The 18,576-nt window shown below is 43.5% G+C and overlaps 1 protein-coding gene and 1 non-coding gene across 4 annotated transcripts in view; one reads left to right on the forward strand and one right to left on the reverse strand.

The window, feature by feature from the left end:
• NDEL1 (nudE neurodevelopment protein 1 like 1) overlaps positions 1–18,069 on the reverse strand; it is a 61,203-nt gene extending 43,134 nt beyond the window's left edge. The window contains exon 1 of one of the 3 annotated variants that reach the window (XM_053570514.1): positions 17,938–18,069. The gene's annotated coding sequence lies outside the window, so the exon portion shown is untranslated. Of the gene's footprint in view, positions 1–7,616; positions 7,641–9,997; positions 10,086–17,937 lie in introns of those variants that run through there. The other 2 variants (XM_053570515.1, XM_053570516.1) reach the window with 2 other exon arrangements.
• Positions 1,747–1,853, forward strand: LOC128571356 (U6 spliceosomal RNA). The gene has a single exon (XR_008375786.1). It is a non-coding gene; the product is annotated as a U6 spliceosomal RNA (small nuclear RNA).
• Positions 18,070–18,576: the final 507 nt, after the last annotated feature.

Genomic DNA, 18,576 nt, shown 5'->3' on the forward strand with positions numbered 1-18,576 from the left:
GGTTCAAACCTGGCCCTGGCAAAAAACTGCAAAAAAAAAAAAGACAATGTTGACGATGAAGCCCACAGAGGCAAACTATCTACATCAATTTTGCAGGAAAAAGTCTCTTGTTCCTGCCCTAACTGAAGAACACTGACAATTAATAGCAACAATAACCAACACCATAGACATCTCATGGAGTTCAGCTTACACAATTCTAACTGAAAAGTTAAAAGTTAAGCAATCTTTCTATTCAATGGATGCCAAAACTGTTGCAGCCAGATCAGCTGCAGATAAAAGTAGAACTTTAAACGGACATTTTAAACAAGTAGGATCAAGATCCTGAAGCATTTCTTCAAAGAATTGTACCAGAGGAGGACCCCCCTGGGAAATTAAAGCAACAACAAAAATTCATTACTGGATAAAAGCTTTTGCACAGCCAAGAGCACAGTAAGTAAAACAAACAGACAACCTTCAGAATGGGAGAAGACATTTGCAGGTTATCCTTCCGACAAAGGTCTGATAACTAAAATCTACAGAGAATTCAAACTAATCAATAAGAAAAGAATAAATAACCCCATTTCTCTGTGGGCAAGAGACTTGAACAGAAACTTCTCTGATGAAGACAGGCGCGTGGCCTACAAACACATGAAAAAGTGCTCATCATCCTTAATCATCAGAGAAATGCAAATCAAAACCACTTTGAGATATCATATAACTCCAGTAAGATTAGCCCACATCACAAAATCCTAAAACTACAGATGTTGGCATGGATGCGGATTCTACACTGCTGGTGGGAATGCAAGCTAATATGACCTTTTTGGAAAGAAGTTTGGAGAACACTCAAGGAACTAAAAGTAGACCTACCATCTGATCCTGCAATTCCTCTACTAGGTATATACCCAGATGATCAAAAATTATTTCACAACAAAGACCTTTGTACCAGAATGTTTATTGCAGCCCAATTCATAATAGACAAGACATGGAAACAGCCCAAGTGACCACTGACTCATGAATGGATTAACAAATTGTGGTATATGTACACCATGGAATACTATGCAGCCATAAAAAAGATGGAAACTTCACATCTTTTATGTTTACCTGGATGGAGCTGGAACATATTCTTCTTAGTAAAGTATCTCAGGAATGGAAAAAAAAGCATCCTGGGTGGCGCCTGTGGCTCAAAGGAGTGGAGCGCCGGCCCCATATGCCAGAGGTGGCCGGTTCATGCCCAGCCCCAGCCAAAAAAAAAGGGAAAAAAAGCATCCAATGTACTCAATACTACTATGAAATCAATGTATAACCACCTACACACTCATACAAATGGCAAAAAATAACTATAGTCCAGAAAGTAGAAGGGAAGAGGAGAGGGGGGGAGGGTAGACATAGGAGGAGGGAGGGTATTTGGGGGAACCTCACCTAATGTGCATGATGCAATGGTACATTTCAAAACCATTAACAAATGAGTGTAATTGTGATGGATGTGTTACTTAGTTCAATGTAAGAATTTCACATTGTATATCAAAGCGGTGCCCTGAACCCCATAAATGCATCAATGTACAAAGTTACATTTTAATAAAAAATAATTTAAAAATAAAATAAAGGGCGGCACCTGTGGCTCAAGGAGTAGGGCGCCGGTCCCATATGCCGGAGGTGGCGGGTTCAAACCTAGCCCCAGCCAAAAACCAAAAATAAATAAATAAATAAATAAAAATAAAATAAAATAAAATTGGTGAATCTTTAAAAAAAAATAAAGAATTGTACCAGGTGCTCGCTTCGGCAGCACATATACTAAAATTGGAATGACACAGAGAAGATTAGCACAGCCCCTGGGCAAGGATGACAGGCAAATTCGTTAAGCGGTCCATATTTAAAAAAATAATAAGAATTGTACCAGGAGATGAAATGTGGCCCTACCTGTATGATCCCAAAGAAAAAGCATAGTCAAAGCAATGGCTACCAAGAAGTGGAAGTGTCCAGTCAAAACAAAAGTGGACTGATCAGGAGCAAAGGTCATGGCAACAGTTTTGTGGGGATGCTCAAGACAATTTGCTTTTTGACTTTCTGGAGAGCCAAAGAATGATAACATCTGCTTATTCTGGGAGTATTTTTTGAGAAAGTTAGCCAAAGCTTTAGCAGAAAAATGCCCAGGAAAGCTTCACTGGAGTCTTCCTCCACTACAACAATGCTCCTCTCCTATTCATTCCTCTCATCAATTAATGGCAATTTTTCAAGAGTTTTGATGAGAAATCATTAGGCATCCCCATTACAGTACTGATTTGGCTCCTTCTGCTTTTCATTTCCTAATCTTAAAGAATCTTTAAAAAGGGCGGCACCTGTGGCTCAGTGAGTAGGGTGCCAGCCCCATATACCGAGGGTGGCAGGTTCAAACTCAGCCCCAGCCAAACTACAACAAAAATTATCCGGGCATTCTGGCAGGCGCCTGTAGTCCCAGCTACTCTGGAGGCTGAGGCAAGAGAATCACCTAAGCCCAAGAGCTGGAGGTTGCTGTGAGCTGTGATGTCACGGCACTCTACCCAGGGTAACAAAGTGAGACTCTGTCTCTACAAAAAAAAAAATCTTTAAAAGAGGCAGGTTCCGTGTCTCATGCCTGTAATCCTAGCATTCTGGGAGGCCAGATTGCTAGAGTTCAGGAGTTGGAGACCAGCTAAGCAAGAGTGAGACCCCCATCTCTACTAAAAATGAAAAACTAGCTAGGCATGATGGCACATGCTTATAGTACCAGTGATCAGGTGGCTGAGGCAAAGGATTGCTCAAGCCTGAAAGTTTGAAGTTGCCATGAGCTGTGATGCCATGGCACTCTATCCAGGGCAACAGAGTGAGATTCTGTCTCAAAAAAAAAAAAAAAATCTTTAAAGGTTCCATATTTTTCTTCACTTAGTAATGTAAGAAAAAAGAGAGAGAGAGAGACTGCAATAACATGGTTAAATTCCCAGGACTCTTAGTTCTTTAGAGATGGACCAAATGGCTTCTTTAACAAGTTACAAAAGTGTCTTGAACTTAATTGGAACTTGTGTTAAGAAATAAAGTTTATATTTTTATCTTTAATTCCATTTTCCCACTTTTTGAAGTCCTCTTATGTATATTGACAATTACGCTAAACACTTGCTCTGCATAATTTCATTCTCACAATGGCCCCATGAGATAGGTACTATTATCCTCTTTCTTAAAATAAGGAAACAGATTCAGCAAGATAAAGATACCCAAGATCACGCAACTTGTTGAGAACTCAAGACTCAGAGCCACCCAATCTGGCTTTTCTGCCTCCAGGAACCACACTATGTGTCTATCTATTTCTTTTTTTTAGAAAGAGTTTCGCTCTGTCATCCAGGCTGCAGTGAGTGGCACAATCATAGCTCACTGAAGCCTCTGGCTCCTTTGCTTGAACCATCCTTCCACTTTACACTCCCAAGCAGCTGGGACCACAGGCATTCAAACCACCACACTTGGCTAATTTTTCTTTTTAGAGACAGGGTCTCACTATGTTGTGCAGGCTGGTCTCAAACTTCTGGCCTCAAGTAATCTTTCCACCTTGGACTCCCAAAGTGCTGGGATTATAGGCACAAGCTACAATGCCTGGCCCAGAAACCACACTATTAACAACTACTAGAATGCCGATCAAGAGGGGGAAATTTTCTTTTTTTTTTTTGTAGAGACAGAGTCTCACTTTATGGCCCTCGGTAGAGTGCCGTGGCCTCACACAGCTCACAGCAACCTCCAACTCCTGGGCTTAAGCAATTCTCTTGCCTCAGCCTCCTGAGCAGCTGGGACTACACGCGCCCGCCACAAAGGAGGGGGAAATTTTAATAATAGCTACCATTAACTGGGACAGAGCACAGCGCTAAATGCTTTATAAAGACTATCTCCCTCAATCCTCACAATGAGCCTATGAAGCTGTAATTAATACCTCCTTTTTACATATTGTAAACTGAAACCCAGAGGAGCTGGGGTTTAAATCCAAGCAAGGTCTTATGTCAAGGCCAGTGGCCAGAGATATCTTAGAAGCTGGTTCAGACTCTGGGGCTCTGCTTCCCTGGCTGAAGCCATGCTCGGGCTGATGAGATCACAGATAAGGAGTGGATTGATGAAGGCTTTCCTGTGGACCTGGTATCAAGACTGAACACTCCTACCCAAAAATGAAAAAAAAATGAAGGCTGCAGCTCTTGTCCCTGCCTCCTGCCTAAGGTGCTGGGAAACACACTGAGTCATCTAATAGCAGGCCAACCCCCTCAGAAAATGCTGGCATCATCTTCCAGACTGCTTCCCCTCCCATACAGCCTGGACTCAGACTTGATGTTTGTCAGGATTGGTGTGTCAGCCTCATCTTAATGAGTGGCTTTGCTTGCTAGTGTTCTCTGAGGTGGCAGAGGCCCAAAAGTGATCCCCTCCTTGTAGACTGGCCTTTCTCCTTAGGAGAGAGCCCGTGGGGTCAGGCAGGGAAAGCAACATCAACAATCTTTGCTCTAGCCCCCTGTTTTCAATATGCCAAATTGAGGGAAAATAAAGTGGAAAGGAAGATGGAAAGCAGCCTCAAAAAAGGGAAGTTATAAAAACAGCCTTGTGGGCGGGGCACAGTGGCTCATGCCTATAATTCTAGCACTCCAGGAGGCTGGTGGACTGCCTAAGAACAGGGGTTCAAGACCAGACTGAGCAAGAGCAAGACTCCATCTCTAAAAATAGCCAAGCATTGTGGGGCCGCCTGTAGTCCCAGCTACTTGGGAGCCTGAGGCAAGAGAATCACTTGAGCCCAAGAGTCTGAGGTTGTTGTGAGCTATGGTGCCATGGCACTCTACCACGGGCAACAAAGTGAGACTCTGTTTTTTTTTGAGACAAAAAAACAAAAACAAAACAAAACATCCTTGTGAAGGTAGAAAAGGTAGGCAAGGGCTGCACCACCCTCTCCCTCCATAAACCATTAGGAAAGGGTTCAGTGAGGCACGGGTTCAAATAGGTCTTTCTTGGCTTGAGCCAAACAGATGAATGGCATGTCCCTGCAAGCATGCATGAGCATCCTCACATTTTTCCTGCCAAAAACTTTGAGAAACAAGAAACAGAGGCCAGCTTCCACCACTAGGAGGGGGTGGAAGTTGACAAGCTGCCCCAGGGAAGGTATGAGTACAAGCCCAAACTCTAATGCTGGACTTTGGCCATAAAAGTGATGTAATGCACACAGGCCTGCAACGAAAATTCAGAGGAGTTGGAGCATATTTAACTGTCTACTGAATCAGGTGGGTCAGATACCTCAAAATCAAAGACTTGATTCAGCCTAACCTCTCTATGTTCCTTTGCCAGTATTTTTTGCTAAGCTCTAGGGCATAGGTCAAGTGGACAAGGGATACCTAAAGGCTGGATGTTTGCTAATGGAGGGGTGGGTACGTCAACCAGATGTCCACCACCATCTCCAGCTCTATATGCCTAAATGCCAGGCAGATCTTCCTTTTGCCTTTTGCCTCAACAGAAATTTCCGAAACAATTTTAATGTTTCTGCTAATGATGCCATCATTTTCCCAGTCACTGAGGCACAAAGCACTTGCCAAATGACCCTTAATTTTTATTTATTTATTTATTAAATCATAGCTGTGTACCTTATGCAATCATGGGGGCACCATACACTGGTTTTATATACCATTTGACATATTTTCATCACAAATAACCCTTAATTACCTCTTCTCCAGCCTGCATGTCAATCCTGTGGTCATTAAACCCCAATGACCTTCTCTTCATAAACTCAAATAAATCCATTCATTTTTCAGTACTTTCCTCCTGCATTTCTTCCAGTCCAAAGTCTCCTATGTGTCTGTTCCTCCCTTCCCCAAATTTCCCTCCCTCCAATTTCTTCTTGTTCCAGCTCAGCAGAGCACACATAGCCATCAGAATAATCTTTCTGAAATCTCACTGTGTACAGAGAATACCTGGCTCCAAAGCTTGTTGTGTTATCTTGTTACTGTTGTGATAAAGTACATACAATATAGTCTGGCATTCGAGGCCTTCCCAAAGCAACTCCAACCCACTTCTAAAGTCTATACCCTACCATTCACCTACCTGGGTCTAACCAGACCCTCCACTGTATCCCTCAAATGGATGGTTCCTTTCCTCTTTGGGTCTGTCTTATTGATCCCCATCCCCTGGGAACTACAGCTGCTCCCTAGGCTTGGCCAATCTGCCTTGTCTTCTGCCTTCTGAAGCCTTTCTCATACGCTACCTCCTCCAGGAAGCCTTCCCTGATACCCAAGGCCCCAAAGTGAATACCCCTTCTCTGAGCTCAAGGAGAGCCATTCACATGAGACTTGCTGAACACAGCCTTTTGATCAAGGAGGTATTCAACCCCACCCCCAAACAACAAAAACTCACTGAATTCAGGGATAATGTTGATTGTCCTAATATCCTCCCAGCAACAAACACTTAGCAAACATTCATTTAATATGCTTCAACCAAGTGAAAGAATGAGTCAATGGTATGGTAGCTATAACCCCAAATTAACTGACAGAACTTTCTGGAAAAAGTTATGGGGGGGGAATCACCATAAACAGAAAAGATTTTCACTGGTATAAAAGGAACTGAGATTTGGGTCATAAGCAACTCTGCCTTTTCTCTAGCTGAAATCTTATACCCCATCTACAGCACCTACAATCAATGCAACATCTTTGCCTTCATAATTTTAAAAGTAGCAATAATAACAATACTTTTAAACTTTAAAAATATGCTGTTGGGCCTTGAGGTGAGAAGTGGTTTTATGGAAAGAGGAGCATCATTCATCAGCTAAGAGTTCAGCACCTACTATGTACCAGGCAGTGTTCTAGATCTCAAGAATTCCACATAACTCTGAAAAAGAAGACAGCTAATAAGCAGATAGACAAATCTATTCCTGTCAGGACACGAAAAGTTCTGGTGCTCCACAGAATACCAGAGGATTCAACTAGATAAAAGATTTCCCCTTCTGAGATTTTGAATAGTAACCAGTTCATGTTTGATTCAAAAATGCCCACTTCTGGTTGGTCTCTGACCCCTCAGCCCAGCTAGCCAGCAAAAAAAGCAGCCTTGGGTATTTCCTATACTATCTTGAAGGGGAAGAAAGTTCCATTTGTTCTCTTTATTTCATCTTCGGTAACTTCTTGAACAAATGGTGCTTACCAACTATCCAAAGCAGCTCAGGCTCCCAAACCTCAGCTCTTCCAGCAGAGTTTGTCCCTCAATTTTCAAACTCCAACTTGGCTCTCAGCCAACAGCAAGGCAGGCAGCAGATGGACTTGCTGAGCAGTGTTTTAGGTTTCAAACTTCCTTTCTGTTCTTTCCCTTTCCATTGTGTCTGAGTAGGAGGCCTGCTTCTGGCCCTAGGACCCCATGCCGGGAGGGTGTTTCGCCTCTGCAGGCCTCCAGGTGTAGCTGGCTAAAGGGTGGCTCTTGGAGGTAAGAAAAATGAGGACAGTATCGGCTAGGCCCTGCTCTGGTTGCTAGTACCTAGAAAGAGACAGCCCTCATCCTTATTATCCAGGTGGGTAAACTGAGGTCTCAAAGAGTCTCTGATAGCCTTCATCCCCTTTGGACAGAAACTGAGATCCTGCCATGCTCCCATGAATCTCTTGGAGCTTGTTCTAATTTCTTCCCCAGCAGCCTACCTGAACTATGCACTTGTTCCAGTCTGGAACCTTGAGGTTTTCCTGGCTTCAGAGGCTCCAACTCCCCAAGCTTCAGTCTTCACCGGCAGCTCTGGCTCCCACCCCAGCCACTAGAGCATCACTACCCACACCCCGGAGTGGCAGCTGCTTCCCCAGAAAAGGATGACACGACGCTGTTAATTGCTAATTGGGTTAACACCTGGCAACCCCAAGGGTAGTTGATATCACACCTACATAAATAGTGTGACTGTCCCTGGAGAATATCTGCTCACGTACCTTTTTCTTTTTCTTTCCTTTTCTATGTATTTTATGTATTTTTTTTTTTTTTTGACACAGAGTCTCACTCTGTCACCCTGACCAGAGTGCAGTGGCATCATCATAGCTCACAGCAACCTCAATCTCCTGGGCCCAAGCAATCCTCCTGCTTCAGCCTCCTGAGTAGCTGGGACTACATGCATGCATCACAATCCCTAGCTAATTTTTTTTTCTGTTTTTTTTTGTAAAGACAGGGTCTCACTCTTGCTCAGGCTTGTCTTGAACTCCTGAGCTCAAGGGATCCTCCCACTTCAGCCTCCCAGGGAGCTAGGATTACAGGCATGAGCCCCCTAGCCCAGTTCTGCTCATGTACCTTCACACAGACAAGGCAGCACAGGGGTTACCTACCCCAAACCAGACTAATAAAGTACGGGGTCTGAAAAGAAATGGAGTGTTTCTTACTAGCTTGAGCTGATTGTATCAGGCAATACAATTTTAGCCAAATTCCCATTACCAAGTAAACCACAAAGTCAAAGTTGCCAGAACCAAAAGATTATGTATTCAGCCATTCAACAAATATCTATTGAGTGCCTGACACTGTGTAAGACCCAGAGATGGAGCAATTAACTTAAGAAGGTAAGTCTCTTCCTTCCTGGAGGTTTTCTTTTTCTTTTTCTTCTTTTTTTTTTTTGAGACAAAGTATCACTTTGTCACCTTTGGTAGACAGCTGTGGCATCACAGCTCACAGCAACCCCAAGTAGCTGGGACTATAGGCACCTGCTCGGCTATTTTTAGAGACGAGGTCTTACTGTGGCTCAGGCTGGTCTTGAACCCATGAGCTCAGGCAATCCACCAGCCTCGGCCTCCCAGAGTGCTAGGATTACAGGTGTGAGCCACCTCGCCTGGCCTTGAGGTTTTCTAATAATGAAAGAAGAGAAATACAAGGAAACAGAAAATAGATAAACATGAGTATATCAGCTGTAATAAATATGTACTAAGGAGAAAAAAGTTAGCCAGGACTTTTCAATACTTTACATTTAGGGCAGGGTACAGTGGCACACCTGTAATCCTAGCACCTTGGGAGGCCAAGGCAAGAAGTGTGAACCCAAGTGTTCAAGCTTGCAGTGAACTAAGATCACACCAGTGCATCCCAACCTAGGCAAAAGAGCAAAACCCCTTCTCTTAAAAAAGAAACCCAACCTTTTAGCCAAGTGACTGCAGTAGATACAAGAGTGACCTGGGCACTCACATCAGTAAAGCTTCAAGGGGAGGGTTCCCAATTCTGCAGCCCCAGTCATAAGAATTAAATCCTTCTGCTATGACTCCCTAATTAACCCAACCTAATGTTATGTACAATTCCTTCCTGTAAACATATGTGCTGGCTCTACAGACGTTTAAGTTTCCACCCTACAATCTTTTCAACTTCCCATCTTCTAAACACCCACTAACTGACAATATAATGATATTTGGCACTTTGAGCAGTAGAATCACCTGGGGGGGTCAACTATACACAGCTAATCTGGAATGTAAGGATTGCTTCGGGGTGGGGAGGGAAGAACAATACCCCAACTATTCATAACGACAACTTAATATGGCAAAATGACAGCTTATGGGATCTCAGAGGAAATTTCACAGTAGTTTTTACCAATTCCTGTATGATATAACACGAGTCTAGATGTCTACTTTGAAAATTACAAGAGGTTTTTGTGGCCTTTACTTGGAAAACATTTTCTGCTCAAAGTTAGGAGACTGGGATTTTTTCAGGAGTGTTTATACCACAGAGGCCAATTTTGACTCGTAATGCTGAATTGCAGAAATGAAACATGCCAGGTTTCATATTAATCACAGCAGAAATGTCCCTTTGGAGGGGAGCGAGCACAGGCACAAGAGAGGACATTCACCGTGGTGCAGGGGTCAGGGGGCCCTTTCTCCAAGCATGTTGCCATTTCAACAATTTTCTGAAGATTATGCATTAACAAGGTAATTATTAAAACCCTGATAAAAAGATATTAGAACAAGCAGTTTGAAAGCAAGAGGCCCAGACACGGAGAAGGTGATCAAAGGGTGGCGAGATCCACCCTCCACCGCAGCTTTTGCAGGCACCGCCCCTTCTCAACACTACCCACCTGGGTGTGAGAACTCAGGCCTGGTGTTAACTCCCTCCCAGGTGTTTATTCACCTGGGTCCAATCAGGCCCATCACAGGCCAGTTTGTTCAAGTTACTTCCCTTCTTTAAGCCTTGGTTTCTTCATCTATAAAATGAACAGGTCAAACCAGATGACAGTGTTGACAATGCCCACGAGTCAGGACCCATCCTGTCATCCAGCCAACCACTCCTCTGCAGGGGAGGAGAGCCCTGCCTCTCCTTGGCCAGTGTGACCAGGGATCAGCTCCCTCCTAGGTGAGTGAGGATATAGCCAAGGATAGTCTTATTAGAGCCAATGTGCCTTTCCACGCCCCGGGGAATCCCTGAACTTGCAGAATGAATCCACCATTCAAGGGCATCTAATGTCCTGAATGGTTTATTTGTTTCCTGTGGTTGCTATAATAAATGACCACAAACTTGGTGGCTTAAAACAACGCAAATTTATTTTCTTAAAGTTCTGAAGATCAGAAGCCTAAAATGAGATTATGGAGCTAAAAACAAGGTGTTGGCAGGGTTGGTTCCTTTTGAAATCTCCAGGGCACAATTAGTTCCTTACCTCTTCAGGCTTCAAGAGGCCACCTGCATTCCCCAGCTCACGGCCGACATGTCACTCCAGTTGCTGCTTATTATAGTGTGAAACCCTCTGCCTCCCTCTTAAGGATGCTTTTGATTATATCATCCACTCAAAATCTATAATCTTCCCCAACTCAAAATCCTTTGCTTAATCATATCTGCAAAGTTCCTTTTGCCATATAAGGTAACAGACTCAGAACAGGTTCTGGGAATTAAGACATAAACCCTTTGAGGGGCTCTTATTCTGCCCACTACTTCAAACATCCCAATTTTACCACCGATATTTGCCACTTCTGCATGTCATCTTTCAATTTTTCTTTGAATTGACTCACTTTTTAAGAGATAAACTTAAATTCTGCATCAGAGTCATCTCTATGAAATCACAGAACTGAGTGCTACTTGCATTTTCCCTAATACTCCATAAAATGAATACATAACTATTAAAGTTTCAAATGTTCATCCCTTCTCACCTAACATGACTTTGCATAACACCAGTAGTGCACAGACCATCCTTTGGAGAATAAAAATAGGACTCAACTCTCTTGCTTTTACAGAAAAGGGCCATTTCTCCAAAAAGTCACCCCAGTGAAGAGCAGAACTTCAGCTATGCCCAGAACTTCTTCCCGTTTCCACCTTCATTAATCACAACTTAAAAGTACATCAGCTTTTTCCTAATAGCATCTGTAACAATGATGATTCATATAATCCAGGGCTAAGTTCCCCTTCAATTACACTCATGGATATTTTATATTTCGATAATGTGGTTTATTACCGCCAACCAATTTTCATGCACTGAGTTTTCTGTGTTAAATGGCAACCTGTTTACTTGACCACCACCTGGACATCATCCAGGCCCTGGGGAAGAATGGGCTGAGAAGGGAGGTCAGTGGCCAAGGGTGACTTTGTAGTTTGACCCCTGGCATCTGTCCTAGCTGCAGATTGAACTTTGGAACTGCTTTTGAGAAGACAGAGTTCTTTTCCATACACACAGTGTGGGATGATGTAATTCTCTTCTTCTTACCTAACAGCATAACACTGCATGCAATACAAATACTTATCCTACATTGGCTATTTAGTATGAGACAGTGCCTCCGATAAGTGCTTTACGAACACCCATTAATGACAATCCTAGGAAGCAGCCATTAGTGTTCCCACTTTACAGATGAGGAAACTCAGTCTCAGAAAGGTTAAGCAACTTGTCCAGGATCACACAGCTGGTGTGACAAAGTTGGTATTCACAGAACCACAGACATGAGAGAACTTGGAAGTCATCTGACAAGTGACAAAACCAGTGAGGTTGAGCAATCTGCCTGAGGACATACAGGTAATGGCAGGCAGACTCAGGACAGAATTCTGGTCTTCAAATTTCAGACCAGTCTCTTTCCTCTGATTTTCTCTCCTTTAAGCTATTATTTCTTGGATGATTTCTTCAGCTCCTGCCTGAGCTTCTTTTTTCTCCTCGTTCCACATATCACTCCTTCCTGGGTGCTTCAGCCCCTCGGCATGTTCACGCTAAAGGAAGGCTGTGGCGGTATCTAGTATGAGTTCCACAATGACCCTTCTTGTCTCTCCCTCAGAACCACAAAAAAACATGGAACGCACTGGAACATCTCCATAGTTTCATATTCATTAATTTGGAATGAGTAATCATTTAACCTGAAAAGAATTAAAGTTTACCTTTGTCCTTACCCCCCAAAAAGAGATTGCTAACCAGAGACCCGGTGAAAACTAGATTAGATGGAGTCATGCTCAAAAGAGGAAACTGTTCCACACCTACGGTGCATCTTACAAGGGTACATGTGAAACTTACTAAATGTAGACTATAAATGTCTTAACACAATAACTAGGGGTGGTGCCTGTGGCTAAAAGGAGTGAGGCACCGGTCCCATATGCCGGAGGTGGTGGGTTCAAACCCAGCCCCGGCCAAAAACTGCAAAAAAAAACAAACAAAAAAAAAAAAAAAAAAACACAATAACTAAGAAAATGCCATGAAGGCTATGTTAACCAGTGGATGAAAATATTTCAAATTGTATATAAAACCAGCACACTGTACCCCATGACTGCATTAATGTATACAGCTATGATTTAATAAAAAAAAAAAAAGAAAGGGCGGCGCCTGTGGCTCAGTGAGTAGGGCGCCGGCCCCATATGCCGAGGGTGGCGGGTTCAAACCCAGCCCCGGCCAAACTGCAATAAAAAAATAGCCGGGCGTTGTGGCGGGCGCCTTTTGTCCCAGCTGCTCGGGAGGCTGAGGCAAGAGAATCGCGGAAGCCCAAGAGTTAGAGGTTGCTGTGAGCCATGTGACGCCACGGCACTCTACCCGAGGGTGGTACAGTGAGACTCTGTCTCTACAAAAAAAAAAAAAAAGAAAGAAAAAGGAAACTGTTGAGCTGGGCAAGATGGCTCATGCCTGTAATCCTAGCACTCTGGGAGGCCAAGGCGAGTGGATTGCTTGAGCTCAGGGGTTCAAGACCAGACTGAGCAAGAATGAGACCCCCATCTCTACTAAAAACAGGAAAAAATTAGCTGGATGTTGTGGCAGGCACCTGTAGTCCTAGCTACTTGGGAGGCTGAGGCAAGAGGATTGCTTGTGCCCCAGAGCTTGACGTTGCTGTGAGCTATGATGCCACAGCACTCTACTGAGGGTGACAGAGTGAGACTCTGCCTTAAAAAAACAACAACAAAAAAAAAAAGGGCGGCACCTGTGGCTCAAGGAGTAGGGCGCCGGTCCCATATGCCGGAGATGGCGGGTTCAAACCCAGCCCCGGCCGAAAAAAAAAAAAAAAAAAGAGGAAATCGTTAATGTAAATTTTAACCTGATAGGAATCTAAAAGTGTGTCATCAGGGACTGGCTAATAAAATGATCAAACGTCCATACAAGGAAATACTATATGGTCACTAAAGATGATGTCATAGGACATGTATGAGAACTATGACTTAGAAAGTTTAAAGCATGACTCAGGAGGCTGAGGCAAGAGAATCGCTCTAAGTCCAAGAGTTAGAGGTTGCTGTGAGCTGTGTGACGCCACGGCACTCTACCGAGGGTGGTACAGTGAGACTCTGTCTCTACAAAAAAAAAAAAAAAAAGAAAGTTTAAAGCATGGGGCGGCGCCTGTGGCTCAGTCGGTAAGGCGCCGGCCCCATATACCAAGGGTGACGGGTTCAAACCCGGCCCCGGCCAAACTGCAACCAAAAAATAGCTGGGCGTTGTGGCAGGCGCCCATAGTCCCAGCTACTCGGGAGGCTGAGGCAAGAGAATCGCTTAAGCCCAGAAATTGGAGGTTGCTGTGAGCTGTGTGATGCCATGGCACTCTACCGAGGGCCATAAAGTGAGACTCTGTCTCTACAAAAAAAAAAAAAAGTTTAAAGCATGTTAAAAAATAAAATCACTCTTCGTTTTATGAATATATATACTCAGGAAAAAAAGACTAGAGGATATATGTATAAGTGGTGGCTATCTCCAGGTGATTTACATTTTCTTTTTTGTGTTTATGTTTTTCTAATTTTCAATAGTAAATATGTATTATTTTTATAATCTGAGGCAAGAAAATCATCAGAAACTGTAGACACAGTCATTGAGAATTGCTATTACCTGAATCTGGGCTCTGAGACTATAAATATAAAAAAGTAAGGGATCAGCTATAAACCTCTTCACAGAGCTGGCCAGGCATTAATGATTTAGCAATTACATGTATCTACCCCAGTAGAAAAATTAGCAATGGACGTAAACAGGGGACCCATAGAAGAAATATGAATGGCCATCAAATACCTAAGAAGATCCCCAACAATATCATTAATAACTTTTTAAAATGTAAATTAAAATGGCAATAAGATATCATACTCTTTGCCTATTAGATTAGCAAAACGTAAAATAAATGATAATACCCAGTGCTGGGTAAACAATGTGCAAAAGCACATTCTTTCCCACAACTCTGGTAAAGATGAAAAATACCATAACCATCTTGGTTACCATGATGGATTAAACACATGTATCATGGCTGTGGTGGTTCACACCTGTAATCCCAGTGCTCTGGAAGGCTGAGGTTGGTGGATTGCTTGAGCTCAGGAGTTCAAGATCAGTCTGAGCTAAAAATAGAAAAAAAAAAATAGCTGGGTGTGTAGCAGGCACCTGAGTCGCAGATACCAGGGAAACTGAAGCAAGAGGATCACTTGTGCCCAAGAGCTTGAGGTTGATATCAGCTATGATGCCACAGCGCTATACCCAGGGTGAATGAGTGAGACTCTGCCTCAAAAAACAAGCAAACAAAACTCCCCTACAACAACAACAACAACAAAACACATGTATCTTTGTTCCCTCCTGAAACCTCCACACACACAAAAAACCCCACGAATTTTAAAAGGTATTAAGTCCACAAGGTCAGAGGGCAAAAAGAGAGATGACGGTGGACAAACGCTGACAGAATCTTGGAAGTTGGAAAGTAGATCAGCGAGTAGAGGTTGATGCAGAAGATCAAAGGCTGAAAAATAAATGCCAACTGGAAGTAAGCTGGGCCATGGCTCTAAACTCCAGAAAGGCTCAGGAATTGAAAGTGCCAGGGTGGGGCGGGGCTAAAAACAGGAAGATCTGTTGTTGAAAGCACATAATCATGTGTTTGTAAAACATTTCAACATGGGCTTCACAACCCAGGCTATGGGCAAGTCAAGACATTTACCACTCTCTCAGCCCAGCAGGAGGAGGAGGTTTTGTTTCTGGAAAAACTAAACCAGAGAAGCCCCAGACTCGGAGAGACTGGGCACAAGAGAGGGCAGGGTTAAATCCCTATGCTATAAAGGGAAGGGAAGAGGGGTTTGCAGAATGGGGTGCCTTGGAAGGCTACATATTGAATCATGAGACCCCTCTCCTGTCCCCAGTAGCCTTAATGATAGCAGCCTGGCTTGTACCCTCCAGAGTGGAGATCGGAGAGTTCTTCTGGTGGGGGGAGGTCTCTTACCCACATGGCCTGGTCTCCCCCACTTGGTCACCCCACACAGAAGCCTAACAACCATCAAGCCCAGACACACACACGCACATACACCCTTTGATCAGCTTGTTTTTCCTTGACCACAGAAACAAACTCTCTACAAGGAATCTCCAAACATCTGAGGAAACCTCCAGTGTGAAAGAGAGAACAAAATAACACACAAGAAATTCAGGAGGAACAGAGGCCATGCATGGAGCAAAAGGAAGCTGGAAAAAAAAACAAAACTGTAATATCTTCAGAGCAGTGAGCAAAGACATTATATTGTGAAAAAATAACATACAAGAAATGAAATGAGAATAAGAGCCCTTTTTTAACAAAGGTTGAAATAAAAATATTCATTTGAAGAATATATCCATAAAATTGAGAAAATCTTCCAAACAGGAGAACAAAATACTAGATCTCTCAAATAGAGGACGAAAAGCAAGAAAATGAGAGGATAAACCCAGAGGCCCAACAGCCAAGTGATAGAAGTTCCTGTAACAGAGAACAGAGAAAATGAAGAGGAAGAAATCATTATTTTTTATTTTTTATTTCTTATTTATATATATTACCAAAGTCAGAGTTTCAATCTGTCACCCAGGCTTGAGTGCAGTAGCTCACTGCAACATTATTATTATTATTATCATCATCATCATCATCATTATTTTTTTTCTTTTGAGACAGAGTCTTACTTTGTCACCCTGGGTAGAGGGCTGTGGCATCTTAGCTCACAGCAACCTCAAACTCTTGGGCTCAAGCAATGTTCTTGCCTCAGCCTCCCAAATGGCTGGGACTACAGGCACCCACTACAACACCCAGATATATTTTAGAAATGGGGGGGGTCTCCCTCTTGCTCAGGCTGGTCTTGAACTCGTGAGCTCAGGCAATCCACCTGCCTCAGCCTCCCAGAGTGCTGGGATCACAGGCATGAGCCACTGCGCCTGGCTACAACCTTAAACTCCTAGGCTCAAGGGCTCTTCTCACCTGAGCCTGACATGTAACTAGGACTACAAGTGTGTGCCACCACATCTGTCTAATTTTCAAGGTTTTTTGTGGAAACACGGTCTCACTATGTTGCTCAGTCTAGTCTCAAACTCTAGGCCCCAAGCAATCCTCTCACCTCAGCCTCCCAAAGTGCTGGGGTAACAGGCATGAGCAAGTGCATCCAACCAAGATTTGCTATTTCAAATGTAAGTTTTGCGTTGCTTTAGTAAAAGTAAATGTTAAATTTAAATAAAATGGTACGGCATTTCTTAATGGAAACTGGACAAATGAATCAAAACGATAAACGTATGTATAATCTTCATTTAGTGATCCAACTCCTTAGAAATTATCCTAAAGAAGTAATAGAACTACTACGCAAAGATGTTTGTTCAATGATGTTCACTACAGCACTGTACACTACTATAGAAATAGGCCAGGTGCATGCCTGTAATCCTAGCACTCTGGGAGGCCCAGGCAGGAGGATCCCTGACATTAAGAGTCCCAAACTAACTTGAGCAAGATAGAGACACCATCTCTACTCAAAACAGAAAAACTAGCCGGGTATCATGGTGGGTACCTGTAGTCCAAGCTACGCAGGAGGCTGAGGGAAGAGAATCTCTTGAACCCAGGAGTTTGAGATTGTTGTGACCTATACACCATGGCACTCTAGCCAGAGCAACAGAGTAAGACTCTATCTCAAAAATTTTTTTTTGTTTAAAAGTCTAGACGTCTATATGCCAATGTTAAACTTTAGGGATAGAATCAAAGACTTTCAATCTGTCTGTATTGTTTAAATTTTTAACAACTATCATATTATCAAGAAAAAACTGTCAAAGTAAACCCAAACCCTAAAGAATACAATCATATAATTTGTAAAACACCTTCACAATCACTGTCCTGATTGAACATTACAAAACTTCGATGAAGCAGAGATGTTTTATATTTTGTAGAAAAGAAAACAGGTTCGACAGGAAGCAATTTGCCCATAAGTTATTAAACCAAGGAGCCAGGACTTAATTGCAAGCCCCTAAATTGGTCAGCCTGTGTGATTTCAGAGCCACATACTCTCTGTCAATTCCAGACAAACTCCCTCTGCAACCCAGGGAAATGCTAACTGGGCAATTCAGGAAATAGGAAACCAGATCAAGGTGATCAGAATCGGAGGAGGGTAGACAGACAATGTGGTTTCAGGAAGCCACCAAAGCAAATCCCTTATGTCACCCCCCACAGGGGCACAGACAACTTCACAAACTCACCTCAGCCTGTGACAAGGGCAGAGAGGATCCATCCTCAGAGTGTGACAGCCCCTACTCTGGGGACTCTCAGCTGAGAGGGAGAGACCTCAGACCCAGACCTTCCCCATCAGCTCCTCCACCCCCTGCTTCTCATCATCCCAGTGTACCTGGTCCTGTGTCCCAGGCCTCAGCTGATCAGATCCGCGGCAACACACGGGGGCCCACGCTGAACTTGCTGGAACAAAGTAGAAGTCAACAGGAAGAGTGAGAATCACCGTCTGACAAAAGAGGTACAAGGACAGGAAGTGGGTTAGAGCCAGGAAGGCCCGTGCCTGCTGTCTAGAAATGAGGCAACCCTGCCCACCTCCTTGCTCAGTTGGAGTTAAGCAAGACTTCAGTGCTTTGAAAGGGAAAGAAGAAATTCAAGTCCTGATGCCTCAGCCAGGCCAGAGGTTCCCCATTTCCACGGCATGCATAGTGTGGGAGCCACTGATCTTCCAAACAACTGTCCTCTCCTCTCTCCCACTTTAATTCCTCTGTCACTGTGTTTGGAGGGGACAGGGGAGGGGAAAGGGGAGACAGTCACTAATTAAGGGGAAGAGATGAGTGGATGTCAGTGTTGTTTGTGTCTCCATGGGGCCTGACACAGAACATGGACAGCGTACACGTGGTACGTAAGAAACTGACCTTAACATCAGACAGCCTCCACCTGCCACTTCTAGCTGTGAGAAATTGAGCAAGTTGCTTTGCATCTTTGAGTCTCATTTTCCCTTCTCTAAAATGGAGGTGGGCCGGGCTCAGTGGCT

The sequence above is a fragment of the Nycticebus coucang genome, chromosome 18 (genome assembly GCF_027406575.1).
Source record: "Nycticebus coucang isolate mNycCou1 chromosome 18, mNycCou1.pri, whole genome shotgun sequence".
NCBI classification, from domain to species: Eukaryota; Metazoa; Chordata; class Mammalia; order Primates; family Lorisidae; genus Nycticebus; species Nycticebus coucang.